Source organism: Tupaia chinensis, unplaced genomic scaffold (assembly GCF_000334495.1).
Source record: "Tupaia chinensis unplaced genomic scaffold, TupChi_1.0 Scaffold000521_1, whole genome shotgun sequence".
Lineage (NCBI taxonomy): Eukaryota > Metazoa > Chordata > Mammalia > Scandentia > Tupaiidae > Tupaia > Tupaia belangeri.
The window spans coordinates 453630-459757 of NW_006160034.1; positions in this window are offsets into that span (position 1 = coordinate 453630).

The following is a 6128-nucleotide window of genomic DNA, read 5'->3' on the forward strand; positions in this document are numbered from 1 at the left end:
GGAAAGAGGAATCGCTCCCTAAGGGATGGCCACGCCGCAATCTCTTCTACTCCATTCTCCCCTTGGGATTTTTTGGTATGCACACACACGTGTCCAGCGTGATTTTTTTTCAAGCTACTAGGTCCAGGCTTGAACTATGTAGGATCCAGCACCTTAACTTCCACACCACCTGCTGGCCCACTAGTGAAGAGTTTGTTTTGTTTTGTAGAGGTTTTTGCCTTAGGGCACATGCACTCGCCAGAGCGAGAAAGAGAGAGAGAGAGAGACAAAGACAGTGAGATGGAAAGTGAGAAATCCCCCCCTGGGGAGATGACCATGCCACAATCCTTTCTCCTCCTGGAATCCTGGGCACGCATGCACATGTGCCTGGTGTGAGTTTCAAGCCACCAGGTCTATGACTTGAACCATGATCCCCTATGTGGGAGTCCAGTGATATAACCACTATGCCATCTGCTGGCCCCATAGTGAAGAGTTTGAAGGAGAGAAATGACTTGATTAGATGTCTGCATTTCCAAACTAGACACGAGATTAGAGGCCGAAGCTTGTGACTGAAGGCAGGGAACCCTGTGGAGGAGCCATAGTCTAAAACCCGGGATTCATCATCTGGGATCTGTGGTTCCTTGAACTTGGATGCAGAAAGAAACACAACTTGATTTTTACTAGTTTGGAATCAAAATTTAGGATTTCAGAGCTGGCAGGTGGTGTGGTGGTTAAACATGCTGGACTCCCACATGGCTGACCATGGTTTGAGTCCCGGACCTGGTGGCTTGCTTTCTCACTTTCCCTTTCTTTCTCTCACTCTGTCTGGTCAGATTTTAAAAAACATAATAATAACAAATGGAATTAAAATAAAGAAATAATGCTTTTTTTAAAAAATGTAGGATTTCCACCAATGATGGATATAGGCAATAAACCCCAGTGTGATTAGCGATATTTGTGACCCCCACAACCAGTACAAATCAGACATTTTCACAGACATTCCAGTTATTTTTATTTTTTTGCTATAGGGTGCGTGCGCTCGCCAGACAGAGAGAGAAAGAGAGACAGAAAGCAATAAATCACCCCCAGGGGGGATGGCCACGCCATAATCCCTTCTCTTCCATCCTCCTCTCGGGATGCTGGGCACACACGCACACGTGCCCGGCGTGAATTTAAGCCGCCAGGTCCAGGACTCAAATTGTGGTCGACTACGTGGGAGTCCAGCGACATAACCATTACGCTAACTGCTGGTCCCATCATAAACATTCCTTTTCCACACTGCTACTACAAAATTATGGTAGTAGTTATACTCCTGCTAGACCTTATTGATAGTAGTAGATTGATACATACATACACACTGTACTTGTGTTTTCAGTATTCTGATAACCGCACCGCAATAGAATAGCTTGCACTTTATACACTTAAAAACATTGCTCTGGGGACCAGCAGATGGCATAATGGTTATATCACTGGACTTCCACGTAGTCAACCACAGTTCGAGTCCTGGACCCGGCAGCTTAAAACTCACGCTGTGTGCATGTGCGTGAGTGCCCAAACTTGCAAGAGGAGAATGCATGAGAAGGGGTTGCGGCATGGTCATCCCCCGAGGGGTGATTTCTCACTTTCTGTCTCTTTTTCTGTCTCTCCAGCAAGCACATGCACCCCATAGCAAAAAATCTCTCTAGAAAAAAATAAATAAAAACTGAAATAGGGGGCCGGCAGGTAGCAGGGTGGTTAAAGGCACTGGATTCCCCCATGGCTGACCATGGTTCGAGTTCTGGGCCTAGCGGCAGCTTGCTTTCTCTCTCTCTCTGTCCTCTATGGTCAAATTGAAATAAATAAATAAATACACACCTGCCCACACATATAATATATATATATAAAGTTAAATAAAATAATTCTTTTTAAAAAAAAAAAATGTGGGACCAGCAGTTGGCATAATGGCTATGTCACTGGACTCCCATATAGTCTACTGCGGTTTGAGTCCCAGACCCAGTGGCTTAAAGTCACGCAGGGTGCATGTATGTGCATGCCCAAGATCCCCAGAGGAGAACGGAGGAGAGGGGATTGCAGCGTGGCCATACCCCCTGGGGGTGATTTCTTCTGTCTGTGACCAGCGACATAGCCATTACACTAACTGCAGGTCCCAAACACCAGCTCTCTTAACCACCAGGCCATGGAGCCAGCCCAAGGCCAGCTCGTTCGTCCACCTGCAGACAAACTCCTGCAGACCTCACCTCGGGGTTGCCTGTATCCCCCACCCCCCACCCTGCCCGGTAACCTTTCCATCGTCCTTCCCGACAAGCTGTTTTGACTTCACACACAGAACTTACCACATTTAACATCTGAGGTTTGAAATCTCCCCCGTGTAGTAATTTGCCAGCCCTCTGAGCCGTGAAAGGGGCTTGCGACTGCTGGGTGGCCACGCTCAGCCCGCAGGAGGCTGGCTGCCCGGTGCACAGGGCTCCACGGCAAGATTTAGCGTTCACAGCGAAGCTACCCATTAAGTCCCAGTAAGCCCATTTTACGGATGAACAATTTATGGAATCACAAGTTAGAGGAGAATTAGACCTGGAGGGACTCAGTGGCCTTGTCCTGTCAGTCCAGACCACTCTGTGGTTTCTTACCCAACCCTAAGTGAGCTCCTTAAAGGCAAAGGCGGTCTTTAATGAGCTCCTCCAGGCTCATCCTGGGCCTGACAGTTAGCAATTAGCCCCAGCCGTGGCTGCTGGGTTAACGAGAGGAGAAATCCCAAGAATCTTGCCTGCTGCTAGTGGTTAAGGGGCTGAATTTTTTTTTTTTAATATTTATTTAATTTTATTTATTTATTCATTTTATTTTAATTTGACCAGAGAGAGAGAGAGAAAGAGAGAAAGTGAGAAAGTAAGTTACCAGGTCCAAGACTAGAACCGTGGTCAGCCATGTGGGAGTGTCCAGCACCTTAACCACCACACCACCTGCTAGTCCCAAGATGCCGAATTCTTAAAGGGCCGGCCACAGTTCAAGTCCTAGATCCAGAGGCTAAGAAAAAAAAAATCATAATAAATAAATCAATGTTTAAAAAAAGTTTTCTAGGTTTAAAATTTTTTGAGTTTAAAAAAAGTACAAGTATGAATCCTGCCTGCCTCTTACTGAAAGGGGAATCTGGAAGTCATGTCCTCCATCGCTATCTTCCTGAATCAGTACCTAGCTCATAAAAAATAAAAGTACTGGGGCAAGTAGGTGGTGTGGTGGTTAAGCCACTGGACTCCCTCGTGGCCAGCTGTGGTTTGAGTCCTGGACCTTCAGCTTGGTTTCTCACTCTCTCTGGTGAGCGCATGCGTATATATATACACACACAAATATATATGTAAAATAAGAATAATAAAACTAAAATTTAAAAAGCGAAAGTATTTCGGGACCAGCAGTTAGCATAATGGCTATGTCGCTGGATTCCCATGTAGTCGACCGTGGTTCGCGTCCCGGACCCGGTGGCTTAAAACTCACGCCGGGCATGTGTGTGTGCGTGCGTGCCCAAGATCCCAAGAGGAGAACGGAGGAGAAGGGATTGCGGTGTGACCATCCCCCCTGGGAGGTGATTTCTCGCTTTCTGTCTCTCTGTCTCTGTCTGTCTGGCGAGCGTATGCTCCCTATAACAAAAACCTCTCCAAAAAAAAAAAAAAAGAGAGCGAAAGTATTTCTTAATTGACTGTTGTCTAACTCTACTTTAGACTGTATTTATTTGATACCTAATGTAGTTTTATTTTTCCCACTGAGAGTTTTCTATAAATATGGTTGAACAGCAAAACAGAGTACAAAAGTATAAATAAGACTGATTTTAGAGACCATGAACACTTCTTTTCATCTTTCAACTTTTTTTGAAGAATTATTTTTACTTCACTTTAGTTATTTATTCATTTTATGTTAATATGATCAGAGAGAGAGAGAGAGAAGTGAAAAAGCAAGCCACCAGGTCTGAGACTAGAACCGTGGTCAGTCATGTGGGAGTGTCCAGCACCTTAAACACCATGCCACCTGCTGCTCCCCATTGTCTTTCAACTTTTATAGTCTTTGAGACAATTTGAACAGCAGGCTCCATGATTATCACGTGAACTTTTTCCTTATAGAATATGGGAAGCAAAATAGATATTGTGCTTTGGCTACAGGTCATCCCTGAACATACAACTGGCACACATAGGTAAGTACTTTCGTATGATCACATTTTCCTCTAAGCTCAAATAAAGTAAAAGTAATATTATTATTGTCATTTTAGAGAGCGTTTTACTATAGAGCGCATGCACTCACCAGAAATACAGAGAGAGACAGAGAGACAGAAAGCGAGAAATCACCCCCCAGGGGATGACCACACCGCAATCCCTTCTCCTCCATCCTCCTCTCGGCATCTTGGGCACTCATATACATGCTCCCCATGTGAGTTTCAAGCTGCTGGGTCTGGGAATCGAACCACAAATGGCATTGTGGTAGTCCAGCAACGTAACCATTATGTGATCTGCTGGTCCCAAAAGTAGTATTATTTAATATCTTAGTTTTTCCCTGCAATATGTTATCTCAAAGAATAAATTTGGACCCGTGAATGGCATGGTGGTTAAGGTACTAGACACCACATTGTCAGCTCTGTGGTTCTCGTCTCAGCCTCAAAGACTTGAAAAACACAGCAGACAGAGACCAGCAGTTGACGTAATGGCTATGTTGCTGGACTCCCGTGTAGTCAACCATGGTTTGAGTCCTGGACCTGGTGGCTTAAACTCACGCCAGGCACATGTGCGTGCATGCCCAAGATCCTGAGAGGAGAATGGAGGAGAAGGGATTGCGGTGTGGTCATCCCCTGGGGGGTGATTTCTTGCTTTCTGTTTCTCTTTCAGGTAAGCGCACACGCCTTTATAGCAAAAACCTCTCCAAAAAAAAAAAGAAGAAAAACATAGCAGACACATGTGCACATGGGCCCAAAATCCCAAGAGGAGAATGGAGGAGAAGGGATTGCACTGCGGCCACACTCCTGGGAGGGCGTTTTCTCACTTTCTCTGTCTCTCTTCATCTCTATCTCTCTCCACAAGTGTATACTTCCTATGGCAGAAATCTATTGATTAAAAAAAAAAAAAAAAACTGAGAGAGAGAAATAGAAGGAAAAATTTGAGGCAAAAATAAACCCAGTTAGAGGAAACTGCAAGTTTTTACTGTAGGAAATAGTAGCATTTACTTAGACTTAAGATTTATTTTTGAGGGGGATGAAATTTGGTGGTAGCACTAGGCCAGAGAATGAAAGGTACATCTTTTCCTTGCCTAGAAGGTGCTAAAGTCTAAAACATATTCTATCTCGGGACCAACAGATAGCATAATGGTCTTCCATATGGACTCCCACATAGTCGACCCCAGTTCAAGTCCCAGACCCAATGGTTTAAAACTCACACCGAGTGTGTGTGCGTGTGTGTGTGCGCCCAAAATCCCAAGAGAAGAATGAAGAAGGGACTGAGGCATGGCCATCTCTCCTGGGGGTGATTTTTCGCTCCCTGTCTCTGTCTCTGTTTCTCCAGTGAGCACATGTGCCCTATAGCAAAAATCTCTATCTCAAAAAAAAAAAAAAAAAAATCCCATCTAAAAATATTTCCATTTCTGAAGGATCCAGAAATAGACACATAAAACCCGAAAGTTAAATGCACAAATCTCTACTTAACAGCTCCTTGGCCTTTTCCCTCATTAGCTTCAGCTGAACGGAGCTTGCTCAGAGAGTCACTAATAACTATGTGCCCCGTGTATATTTAGAAACCACCTAGAGGAGGCATTTGTCTTTGTCTCTAGTGTAGAATTTCAGCAAGCATTTCAGTTACGGTCCTTACGTGTCATGAAAGCCCAGCTTTGTGAAGTTAGCCACTTCTGCTTTTTTAAAATAATCAATGTTCATGTAGTGAGAAAGGAATTGGTCCTTTTAAAAATATGGAATACAATAAAAGTAAATTTACTAATGATTTTTTTAAAGAATGATTTTATTAGGACCAGCAGTTAGCATAAGGCTATGTCCTGAACTCCCATGTAGTCAAGTGCGGTTCAAGTCACAGACCCGGTGGTTTAAACTCACGCCGGGCGCGTGTGCGTGCATGCTCAAGATCCCGAGAGGAGAATGGAAGAGAAGGGATTGCAGCGTGGCCATCCTG